Genomic DNA, 13,582 nt, shown 5'->3' with positions numbered 1-13,582 from the left:
GAAATCTCTGATTAACCAAAGCATCAACTTCCCTCTTACGTATAGGATTCTTATCTAAATACGCCTTTAAGCTATAGTGCCAGAGGTAAAACCCACAAATCAGATGTAAATATTAATACCTGACTTAACAGTCTTTTAAATATGACTGGTGCTATCTCTATAATATGATAAAATTTATTTCTTCATCAAACACAACTCTTGGCTGTGACTTCATCAAGAATAAAATAAAAACAAAGGGGACCTCCGCAGACCCCTCGGCCTTACACTAGCTCATCCTGGGTACAGTGTCTCTTCAATCTTCCAAAAGGGGATTTGGAGCTCCAATTATATGGAGGGCTTTTTTTCCTCTCATTACAGATGTAGGCAACCGAAATTGCATAAAAGGTGTTAGCTGGAGGAAGGAAGCCCAGCATTCCTCATTCCTTTCTTCTGTCTGCCAGGCTTACACACCTATCAGAGGAGAAAGCACAACTTTGTTGACTCTTTCAGGGACAAGTTGCCCTGGAACAATGAGCAAGGCAACTCTTGACAACGGCTGGAAAAGCAAACAGTGGAATATCTCAGGTGTGTCAACCCTGAATGCAGGTTCTCCCACTTACCACTGACATTCTTCTCTGCTTTGGAATTGCCAGACATGACTCCATCAACAGGCTCCCCACTCCCAGCCCTAGTTGTGTCCATCCCCTCCTCCTACTGCACCAAAGACCTTGGTCCAGAAGACACATAAGCATCCTGCCTATATAATCAAATATTCTAAAATCTATTCACAACTATGATTTTCAAGAATGTTACAGTTGGGGAAAGGAGCAGGGGCAGGCAGGACTGAGAGATTATCTCGTCCAGAGATTGCCAATTCAAATTCCTAATGGGGTCAGGGAAATACTGAAAATGAGTGAAGCAAGCCATACATGAGACAGTAGGGAGTGGCGAGGACTGTGGCAAACTGCCTAAAAACAGTCTCTCTGATTCTAATCCAACATTCCCATTTCACAGATGAAGAAGCTTAGTCCCAAAAAAGTGAAGTAATTTGTCAGGAATGGTAATTCAGTTTTGCTCATTTTCCACTAAACAGGCCGCCCTTAGGTAAGAGGGGAAGAGTATAAGTTCCCCCAAATCTGCAGTTCTCTTGTTTGGGGGGTACACAAATCTTTTGTTTTAGGATATTAAAATGCCGTCCTCCTGGATATGTACCCTCCCAGTCTTATTCCACTCCAGGGGCTGTGGCCAAGGCCATATTCGTTCTCAGGAATGTTCTGTCTAGGGAGGATTCCTGGGATGTGATCTGTGATCAGTGAGAAAGCCCTTGTGATCCTAGCCACAAGAATGCAGCTGAGCTCAGAATCCCTCTCTCCATAAATCAAGGTGCCCCCGGGAATCACTGGGTGTGGCTCCCCACGCAGGTGCCTCAATCCTAAGGGGGCACTCCCTCACTCTGATAGTCTTCTAGGAGCTGCCGGAGTCAAAATGGTAAATCCATAAGACTCTGCGTTCACACACAAATTCTTCCCGACTTTCTGGGTATCTGTTTTGTTCATTCTTAGCAGCCAGGTGTGAGTGCCTGTCTGCCTGGCTTCTGTTTGCTATTTCATGTCTAACCTTCAACTTTGAATTTGGCTCAGCTTGTGAACATGGGCCAAAGAGTTCTGTGTGCACATTGCTTTTAATTTGTCCAAGGATATAAAAGGAAGCAGCAACTCGAATAGCTTGTCACAACACTGCTGTAGCCTCAGGTCCTGGGTCCAATGAGCTGGCTGAAGACTGGCTGGTGAATTCGGAATCTCTCCCCAGGGATGCCCATGGGCCTCTGGAAGGCAAGCTCTTCCCTGAGCCAGACGAACTTCCTGCATAGACCACTGTGAGGTCAGTGTGAGATACCTGCCAGAGGACTGGAGCCCAGGGCCAGTTCAGAAGGCTCAGACACTCATGGCAGCTATGAGGTTTTCCAATGATTCACACCCCAGGATGCTTGTAAGTGCACACTCTCAGCTTCCACATTCATGAAGATATAACAGCAGCATTTACTCAACACTCAATGGGTAACTGGCACCTTGACAAGGACTTTACAGAAATTATCTCATTTAATTCTCACAACAACCCTATGAAGTAGTTACCACTATTACAACTTCCATTATATGGTTGGGGAAACTGAGGTTTAGAGAGATTAAGTTAATTTTCCCGAGTTCACCAAACTAACAAATAATGAAGCAAAACTTAGAAAACATTTATTCTGATTCCAGGGAGCCACAGAACTGGAACTGCACATTTCCAGTGGGAAATCTCACCAGGTAGTAACACCTCTGAAATAGGCCTGAGCAGGAGTCAAAACAGAGAGGCAAGGAGTCTCTTGGGGACTGCGGGGGCTTCCAGATCAAAACAAAAAAGGAGAAGGGACAGGTCACCAGCTCCACGAGGACTCAAGGAGCCCAAATCCATGTACACCTCATGGACAGGCATGGGGGTGCAAGCAGCCCCCTCGTGCCAGCGGCAGAGGATACAGGTGGTACAGGAGGGCCACATCCACCCCGGACCAACCTTAGAGAAGGATCAGGCCCAGCAGACCAGGAAAAGCGACAGCGCCACACGAGTACACACACTCAACACTCTTGCACTGGTGGAAAGTCTGACGCCTCCCTCCTGGTAGACAGGGCAAGTGCCTTCCAGGGGTTTCCTCAAGGCCAGAGAAGACCTGGGCACATGTCACCAGGTCAGAGCAGGCAAGAGCAGCGTGAGATGGGGCTGGCAGCAAGGCTGCTGTCTGCCCAAGCCCTTCTATCACCGGCTTCTCTGTCCTTCTCCTTCTCTCCCTGAGTCTCAGAAACGACTCGGAGGAGTAGCTAAGGTGATTCAGAGATGCCCTTTCAAGTTCCTGTGAAAACTCACTCACGGCCCACAACGAGGTGCATTTCCTGGCAGCCATGTTATTTTAAAGGCAAATGTGTCTCCAAAATGAAGCCACCATCCTAGCACTGGGCCAAATCACATTGCAGGCCATTTTTAGTGGGAGAGACTGTTTACAATAAATCCAGGCAGGCTTTAAAATGTTGATTTATTCTTCTTAGAAGAGGAATCACACCATGTGGATTGACAGAAGCAAACAATGGATTCTGAGACTCGTTATTTGAAGTGGGACAAACACCGTTGTGGGGATGTTGGCAGATGGAGGCACGGGGCAAGGCCTGTGTGGCTGCTCTGCGGGGCCAGTGCTCCAAGACTTGAAGGCCGGCCGCCCCAGCTCTTTCCTTTTCCCTCCTCACTCCAGCTCTTCCCCCAGAGTGGGGAGAGCCTCTCACCACTCCCCGATGGAGAGTTAACAGGAGGTGAAGCTAAAAGAGTCATCTTTGCTCTTTTAAATGGCTAAATAGAGCTGACTTGAGTAATGACATTACTCAAAACTATCTGCATAATTATTTTCTTTATAGTCACCCTAAAGCTCTCTCCCACCTCTCAAAATACTCCCGAAACCTAAGAAAGCAAAACAATTCCAATATCTCTATTAAAAGGAGATGTTAGGTCCTCAATGGGCCTTATCTTAATCAGCTCAGGCTGCTATAAGAAAATACCATAGACTGGGTGGCTTATAAACAACAGACTATTATTTCTCATAGTTCTGGAGGCTGAGAAGTCAACAATCACGGCACCGGCAGATTTTGTGTCTGGTGAGGACCCACTTCTTAGTTCATAGATGGCCATCTTCTCGCTTTGTCCTCCCATGGTGGAAGGGGCCAGGGAGCTCTCTGGGGTCTTTTTATAAAGGCCCTAATCTCATTCATGAGGGCTCTACCCTCATGACCTAATCACCTCCCAAATGCGCCCCCCCCACGCCATCACCTTATGATTAGGTTTCCACATATGGATTTTGAGGCGGCACAGACATTCAGTCCATAGCAACCCTCAAGACAGCTTTCTTCTTACTCATTGCCTGGGCCGAGCTTTAAACAAACAGATACGGGGGAATCAGCTCTGTCGTGCCTTCTGCCCAGTCCTCGTCCTTAACCCAATTGCAAGGAGACCACAGTGCCTTTTCTTGAGCCTTCTTCTTCCTCTTTTTCCCCTTACAGACACCCTTCTCCTACTCTTAGGTGCCATCTGACAAGTTAATTCACACTAGTTGCTAGGGTATGAGTGACTCAATGGACATCTACACCAAAGTATTACATTCTCAGAGAGAGAAGGGAAGTCTTACTGAAAGAACATCCTCTAACTGTTAACAGCCAGTGCCTGTGTAAGAGAGGCCTCCCGGGTTCCACAAATCCCCTGTGAGCAGTATGTGCCTGGGGCCCGGCAGAGACCTGAGTGAGTAGGGCCGGGGGTCTGGGCTCGGAAGAGAACACTTACAGCCCCCGGGGAGGCAGCTGAGACCACAGACAGTTATCTCCATGAGAATGCTGGCCTTGCTCTCAGAGCCTCCAACGATTCAAGAAAAGCCAGAAATCTAGATTTTCATGTGAAATCTCAACATTTTTAGGTTAGTTACTAATTCTGTTGAAAAACATAAAGACAAAGCATATCGGGGCAAACAACCTGATGAACCCAGCCAGTAGGCTCTCAGGTTACCAGCTATCACCCTTCACCCAGTCACGCTAATATTCAGGGTCTCCAGCGCCACGTGGAATACTCCTGGTCACCGGTGGTAGCGAGGAGCAAAGGGAGCTTCATGCCCACTTCCTACGTCAGTGGAGCTGGCAATCCCCGCCCCTAAGGGACAGCACGGCCAAGGCTTATTTGAAATACAAGCCTGTTCCTGGTGGGCTTGGGGCCCGGGGCTCTGTCTACATCTATGAGATGGAGTACACCTGCGTCTTCTTGACTCTTCCGTCCATCTCCAGAAGCCTGCCACCCAGCCAATGCGGCATCCCGGACAACTCAAAGATTCTGCATGACCGCCCGCTGTCTCCTACGTTGACCTCCACCTTCTGCTCAAGGGGCAAACCTGACTTTGGAAACTTGAATTCTCTGACTGCTACCCGGTATATTCAAGAGGTTGGTGGGATTAAGATTTTAAATGCTCAAGGCTTTTCCCTTAATTAATCAAAACTCCTAATCACAGAAACACTTTCACACAAACATCTCAGAATCAGTCCTGACATCTCAAGTCTGAGAATGACCTATTTTTCTCTTCGATAATGTTTTCACAATGCTTTGTACTCACAGTTCTCAAAGTGCTAAGTAGAAGCAAGTGGAATCTTTAATTACATACGTAGAAAAGCAAATGTGCACACAGGGACATTTTTAATTCAGTTCTTCAAATTTCTGTACAATAATTCACCCCTAAGAATCCCAAATGACTACTGACCTCTGGAAAGAGGTCTTTATGGGAACTGACAGAGGCTCAAGATAAAGTTTCCTAATTTCAGTTGTCTGAACTAGCTAGGCCTCAGATCTTCGGTTCTCCAAACTTAACATTCCCAAAAGCTGTCATTGCTCTCTTTGAATCACACTGGGCTAAATTAAAGTTAAACTGAAGAAGAGAGATGTAGAAATCCTTAAATGCCTCAGAACATGTCCCCCAATCTTATCATGGAAAACAAGGGCTACAAAAACAGGTTAGTTTAACTCTTATATTCACTGGCTAAAAGAATAAAATGAAAACAAGCCATTGTGTTAATCTTCAGATTAGCCCTCTAGTCTGTCAATGTAATACTGATTAGTAAACAAGGTCCGTGATTAGACTGTTGTCAGAGACACAAATGCCCCACCAGCCTGAGCTAATGAGGCAGTATTCAACTCCTTTACAAAGGCAGGCCAGATACAATTCCAGGAATGTTAATGCTGCCAAGTGTCCGGGATGCTCTCAACAGTGGGAAGACCACTGAGTTGGGGTAATTACATCTCTACAGCCTGCTAGAGAATTCTGTCCCAATGCTATTTGTTTGTTGAGGACATGTGCTTAGGTGCAAGGAATTGGAAATCTCTGAAACCAAATTGAGCACATTGGGCATCAAAGCCCCCCAAGTCCTCTGCTGAGGCCTGTGACATTAATGTGCATGACACGGGGGCAGGGGAGCCATAGTCTCCTAATTGTCCCAGAGACCTTTTAGTCTCGGGGGAGACTCCCTGTCTTGGTCTTTATGTGATTAATTGCACTGAAATCCCCAGTGCAGGGCTCCCTTGAAGTCTGGCAGCGTGGTAAGATCTGGGCTCGATAGATTTATTAGGGGATACTTTTCCATTCTTTTTGCTCTGACAGATAGATGCTTCTCCATAACATACCATTATACTGAATTATTCTGTCTAGAAATCAGAGAATCATTTCTATTCTTCTCTTCCAGTGAGTATTCCTACTAGGAATATTTTCTTTCCCCTTCTGTTTTTCTTGGGTTCTCTTGAAAATGCCAATATGTGGCCCAAGGCACGTTGCAATAAGGAACATCACATCAGGGGAGCCTTTCAAAATGAGGAGTCCCACACACCACCGTTTCCACCCCCAGTCCGCATTTGATACCCACTCTTACCAGCCGGCAGGCCCCTCCACAACCAGCCCATGGCTGCCTACTTGCCCTTAGTTACTCCTGGGGCTCCAAGAGAGGTTCCAAGTGAGGCTCCTGCCTCACGGGGCACAGGGCATCCACCTGAAGGGGTTTTTTGCACTGTGATGAGGATGGAAGGAGGTACAAAGGGGAGAAAGAGGGCACGACACACCTGATGTTCCAGCAGCACTTCCCTGCAGCCTTGACAATGTCATCAAGAGGTCAAGCTCCCCGGGGGGACAAGATTATGACACTTCTCTATTCCTGATGATCAAAGGAAAACCAATTCTTGTCACAAAACTTGGAGAAGGGCAGGAAAAATGCTGGGCTTGCCACAACTCAGCTCTGTTCATTCATTTATTCATTCGGAAATGTTGATGCAAGTGCAATATGAGCCAGGGCCCCAGGGATGCAGAAATGAATAAATAGAAACAACCCCTTCACTCATTGAATTCACTGCCCCTTGGGGAGACAAATATGACCCAAATCATTACACACTTCACTATGAAAAGTGCTCTGTGGAACAGCAACAACAAAACCAGAGTGCTAAGCAAGTCACTGAAGTAGGCTGGGTGTCCTTTTCCATGTCTGTTAAATGCCAAGTGCCAACCAGAGTTACTCCGAGGTGGTAGGATAATATCGTGTTTTATTTTATCGTCTCTTTATGCATTTTTCCTTGGAAGCTAGATAATTTAATAATTCAGACCACAGGTTTGGAGGCAAACCAGCTATCTGATCTTGAGCGATTTACCTAAACTCTCTGAGCCTCAGTTTCCATACTCTAAAATAAAGGTGATGACAGTCCCCTCCTCACTGGCTGGCTGTAAGGATAAAATCGGATGAAAGCCCAGAGTAGGGGCACATTACAGAGTAGATACCCTGAAGATATGTCTACAAAAAATGAAAATACATCATTATTAATTTTTTTTTTTAATGCTCCAGGTAATCTCCACTGCCGTAGGACCTGTCAGTACAAGGGTCCCACCATCACAACTCCTATCACTCTTCACGTAGGAGTGGGATGTTCCAGGTCTCTTGTGGAAGACAACATTGTCGGAAGACAACACTGGAGCCTGCTTTGGAAAACAGCAGAATCATCCCCAAACGTTTCTCTTCTGCGATGTTTTCTACCCCCTAATGTCTCTATTCCAAAGCACACACAGAGATGGGGTGTAGTTTGGGATTCAGAGATTGTGATTGAGGAGAGGAGGGAGGTCACCATTTCTTCCACGCTGGCCTCCCAGACTCAAGCCCTCCCCACGCCTGAGGCTGAATCATATCTACAGATATCATCACTGGTCATGAAGCGACCCAGCCCTTTTGAAAACACAGCCACAGAAGCTGACTTGCTGACCTCTCGTGACAATGCATTCCACAGACTTCACGGATGGCTTTTCAGCCTTTAAAATACAGTTAAGTAAATAAATAACTTACCAGCCCCAAATTCCTACACCCCATGTCTTCCAACTTTTGTGAGGGTGACCTCTGGCAAAACTCAGTGAGAAGAAAGAGCGACCTAGTCATACTCCTTTTCACATAAATATCGGGAAAATGCGTCCCAGACCATGTGCTGGAAAACACATCTGCCTGCAGCTCCATGGGGCCCTTTGCTGGTCCTAGAAGCAGGAATGTCCTAGAAGGAGGTGGTGAAGGCTACAAGGCCTCCAATTTCAAGCTAACTGGGAGCTGGAAACATTATCTAAAGTTTGAATAGCAATGTAAAATACTCTACTTTCACTTGACTCCGCTTGAGACCCTTCTCAGCCACCCAAAAGGATGAGCCTCTTATTTCCTAACTCTACCAACAAAGAGAACGTTCTGTTATTGTTAATGTGATACATTATCATTCAGTATATTGTCTACAGTCTAACTCATGTTTTAAGAGTCCATTTTAATATTGGCAAAGTTTCAACCACAGCCCACATCCAAAAGCGAAAGTTCTGCTGCAGCAGAGAACACGATGAAATCCCCACTCCACCGCGTACTAGCTGGGAGACCTGGGTTAGGTCTCCCACCCTCTCTGAACCTCAGTTGCTTCCTCTTTGAAAGAAAGATACAACCTCAAACTGTTTTTATTGGAATCCAGTTAGGCAGGGTAAGGAGCTGATTAAGCACACACTAGAGCCAGGCAGGCGGCCTGGGTTCAAATCCCACCTCTACCACTGATGCCCGAGGGGCTTGAGGAGTTTATACAGCCTCTGTGTGCCTTGGTTTCCACAACTGTAAGGTGGGATAGTCATATCCCTTGCTCACATGCTTGTCTCCATGACTCAAGGATTTCATCCATGCAAAGCACTGAGAATGGTGGCTGGTAGATGGTAAGCTAAAAAAAGTCGTAGCTATCATTGTTGCTCTTATTCCATTAACAGAATTAAGAATTATTATTATTACTATTATTAATGATATGCCAGCATTGCGTCAACAGGTGTTTTAATAGAAAACAAGGGAAATAGGCACTAACACTTATGGTCAGGTATTCTGTGAGCCAGTGAATTAAGGATTTCTTATTTAATCCTCACAAAACCCTGTAAGGTAGTTATACATTATTATCCATATTTACAGCTGAGAAATTTGAAGATCAAGTAGATTAAGAAAATTGCCCCAAATCACACTGTAGTTAGTAAAAAAGACAGGAATTATTTCTGCATTTAATGAAGAAACGTGATGAGCACCTACTAAATGCTAAGAGGAATGGGAAGTGCAGGAAACGTGCAGACAAGCGTGACGCTGTCCTAGCCCGCAAGGGGCTCACGGAGACAGAGGGGCACTGAGTGTGCTGTGCCTGCAGGAGACAGACGGCACAGGAGGACATGCGAGGGGGCGGAGCAAGCGGAGCTCCACAGGCTGCGGCGGAGGCACAGAGCCCGGCGGCTGCCAGAGGGCCGCAGGGAGGCGGGAGCAGAACGCCGAGGCAGGAACCCGGCCGCTGAATCCTAACGGGCGGGGCGAGGGGGAGGTGCTTCATCAGCGAAGAGGGGCAGCAGGGTAATTCAGGCAAAGGAGACCCCAGAGGCGTGGCACCAAAGAGAAAGACAGCACTGTTCAAAACGGGGGACTAAGAAGTCAGTGTTGCTGAACCGTCTCTCAAATGTGTGGCAGGAGACAGGGGCTGCAGAGCATGCCTGCAAACCCGGAGCGCCTCACCCAGTACAAGAGGAGGCCAGACCCCAGCTGTGGAAGGGTTTTCAGCAGGGAACAGACTTAGGCAGATTTGCATTTTAAATGCTGCTGGCTGCGTGGAGGGTGGATTTGCAGTGTCGGAGAGGAAACAAGGAGAGAGCTAAGAAGGCTGTGACAATCTAGAAGAGGTGCGGAGAGGGCCTGGACCAGCCGGGGAGCAAGAGCCAGGGGTTCATCGCAGGCACTGTCTCCTCGAGGAGATGCTCGGGGGAGGAGAAGGAAGGAGTCAGGCATAGTCTCTAGCTTGGGCGGCCCAGTGAACGACGTCTAACCAACTGAAAGAACAGACACAGGAGGCAGAATAAGCCTATTTTAGGGGCAGAAGTTCATAACGATGTGATCAAAAAAGGATTTTGGCACCCACAATTGAGCAGTGAAGACATTTAAGCAAATGCAGCAGAATAGTGAAACTGTACACAGATACCACACCACCTCCACAAAGTGTGGGAGGATGAGCAGCCTCTACTCGGGTGTTTCCTCAAAGAAAAGTCAGGCCTCCCTGGAGGGTGGGAGGAGAGTAGCCCCCAGGGAGGCTGAGGAAGCCACTGGCTTTATTTCCATGGAGTGAGAGTTCGAGAAAGGGCTAGGAGGCGTCTGGGCCGAGGCAGGCGCTTGCCTTTTGTGCTGTGAAGAAGGATATGAGGAATAGGAAACAACAGATAATCAGACCCCAGTGTTCCAAGCATCCTCTGGCATCAGGTGGCTTTACTGTGAACACCGCTGGGGTCCCCAGGCACAGTCTGAGGCCTGACGGAGATGCCATTGTCCTGTCTGGTCTGCAAGGATGAAACCAGTGTCACTGTAGACCCTGCTGCACTGTGCTGAAGCTGTGCCGTGCTGGAGACCCAGACACGACGAGTCAACACTGCAGGCAAGGCAGGCAATAGGGACGAAACCACTGCCTGGCCCCCAGTGCACACACTCGGTCAACTCCCACATCATGCAGGATAGTGCAGAAGCACAGGCCGCAGCAGCACAAAAAGGAACTGAAAACCAATCGTAATAATGGATCTCAGTATTATAACTCATTTCAGTTACAAGTCTTGAGGTCTCTACCTCAGAAATACTTGGACTCCATCTGCTTCTCCCATCCGATCTCTTCCTACCCGCTCTTCCCCTGCACTAGCATGACAGGCACCATCCGCCTCTCCCACTAGACCCTGCTCCTGAGCCTCTCCACAGAGCCTCAGAACGTTCTTCTGAGACGAAAATCAGGTGATCTCACTCCCACGCAGGGCCAAGGCCAGGGTGAGAAGAAAGGGCCTCACTCTCTGCGTCCGTTGTGTGCAGGGTCAGACCCTGTCTCTATTTAAAATTGTAATATTTGTTCATCATGGATTTTTGCATTCATTCCATTTTTTTTAAATATAATTTATCTTGATTATTGAGTTTTTTGGCATCGCCTTGAACTTCGTGCCTTACTTCCCAACATTGCTCCTAGGCCATTTCCTGTGGCACTCAGAAACAGCTTCTTCCTCCTTCTCTTGGCCTTCGAGCCTGGTGACTGGACTCGTGGGCCCTGAGCCACGCCCCCCAGCCACGCTGGCTGGCCTCCACGTGTCCACGCATCCTGAGCTCCCTCTGCCTTCAGGGCTTTCTGCTTTCTGTCCCCTCATCCTTCCATGCTCTTTCTCCAAACGGCTGGTTCCTTCCTTGAGTGGCACTCAGATGTCACCCAAGTATCACCATTCAGAGGGATCTTCCCTGACTGACCAATCCAAAGGAAAGCCCCTGGGCTCCATCAGTCTCCTTCACGCCATCCTGATGTGTGCTCTTCCTGCTGCTTGGCACGAGCTGCCATTACCCGGTCTGTTCATCGGCTCCCCTGACTTTTTCCACTTCCTCCTCTCCACCTTTGCGAGGCCTGTGAGAGGAGAATCTTTGTTGTTGTTCACACTTTCTCCCAGGAGCTGGAACAAGATCTGGCACACGGCAGGAGCTCAAATGTGTGCTGAAGGAATGAATGTGCTATCATTACCATGTATTTAGGCTACAAAATAATACAACTAGTTGCACAGTACTTATTTAAAGACTGGACACATTTTAAATTATAAATGCAGTGCTTTTTTTACCAAATAAATGACTCAAAAAATGGGACAATTTTCTTTTTTCCTGAAAGAAGTTCTCAGGGAAGAGGGATACTCACCATAGAACATCTGTGGAAGGGACTCCTTTTTCCCATGTGACGTTCAGACTTTCTCCACCTGTATGTGTTGGGTAAATCAAATCACCTCTCTCTCCACTGAAGAATTCGATTTCTTTAATTATAAAACTAGAAGAGTGAATGACAATACTGGTATCTACATTTTAGAGCAGTTCACATTCACAGGCCCACTGTCTCTAAGGCCTCGCCTGGTCCTAACGTTTCATGCCACTCTCGTTCTTAGGTCACCCACTCCTCACCTAGGCAGGGAACAGGAAGGTCCTGGTGTGCTCAGGAGAACCAGCTGGCAGCTGGTGCCTTCAAGGAAATCACCAAAGAAAGAAAGCCAGGACGATACAGTTTTTCTCACTCACAGAAAAATTCCCATCACCAGCCCCTACCTGAAAAACACAAATATTCCCCAGGTGATTAACAATCAGCTTCACATAAAATCTCATGAGCTCACTGTGTATGTGCTGGACTCAGTCGAGGAGATTTTATTTATATCATGTAATCCTTGTAACACCTCTGTGAGGTGGGTAACACAGGCCCACAATTACAAAAGCCAAAAAGCTCTGAAAACTGAAAGTTATTTTTTAACTCATTTGGTGGCAAAAAAATGGCCTGAATAAAATGATGTGAGTGTAATTACCATCTTCATTTAATCCATTTACTATGAATATTTATGTGTGCTGTCACAGAAATAGGAAGGTGTTCGATTACAAGGTACTATAATTATATGTATTATATTATTAAGTAATATAATTATTATATAATATATATGTACTATATTACTTTTATTCAGATAAAATCTGAAAAAATCCTAAATTCCTAAACACATCTGCCCCAAAGTTTCTAGGTAAAGGATTAGGTATTATCCTCAATTTTACAGGGAAAAGCATTGAGGCTCAGATGCTGAAGTGATTTGCTCAAAGTCACTTAACTATAAAATGGTAGGGTCAGGATCCGAACAAAGACCTTTTGACCCCAATGTCATTTCCTACTCTTAAGCAGCTGATTTTCTAGGAAGGAAGACAAAACATCTATGTAACTACCTGCAGCATAAAGGAGAAGGTGAATGAGCGCCTTAAGAGGGGTACAGATCAAGTTCTGTTAGAATTCAAGGAAGGGAGATTCCTCTGTCTGGATCCCTCAAGGAGCGCTTCCTGCTACTACTTTTCTTTTTCACAAATATCACTTCTGTCACAGCTCAAGGAGGCTTGGCCACCCAGCATACTGTTACCTCAGCAACTCAGGGCTAGCAAAGGAGCCTGGTACCCAAAATGAGGCTGGGAATTTGAAGTTTGGGTGGGCTGGGGTGGGGGTAGCTGGGGAGATAAATCAGGTGGCAGAAGCTGGTCCTCATTGAAGACAATGGGGCTGTTCAAGTACGGTATCTAAAGATCATAGCAAGGTTAGAGTCAGGGAGTCTCCAGAATCAGGAAGTCCAACATGGCAGCTGAAACATCAGAGGATCCAAAGAGGAACATGAGAGTCAGGGAGGCAACTGAAGATCTGTGGACTCGCAGCAGGGCCACCCACCACAGGCAGAGCTCATTAGTCATGAGAATAAGCCAAGGGTAGTTACGTGAGATAATGAGCTCTAGCCAAGACAACAGAGAAGCATAGCAGTGTATTTTGGGTCAGCATAGGAAAGCGCAATAGACCTCATAACTCAGGGGCTCAGAAGGATCTTAAAAGATTTTTTGGATTTAGGCCTGACACAGACATACCAGATCTGGATCCGATCGAAAACAGAAAATCAAGGCCTTCTATTTTTGAAAAATGGTAG

This window comes from Ceratotherium simum, chromosome 24 (assembly GCF_057802395.1).
Source record: "Ceratotherium simum simum isolate JZ-2026a chromosome 24, ASM5780239v1, whole genome shotgun sequence".
In the NCBI taxonomy this organism is placed as follows: Eukaryota; Metazoa; Chordata; class Mammalia; order Perissodactyla; family Rhinocerotidae; genus Ceratotherium; species Ceratotherium simum.
The sequence above is the reverse complement of the archived record's forward strand: the minus strand, read 5'-3'. Positions refer to the sequence as shown.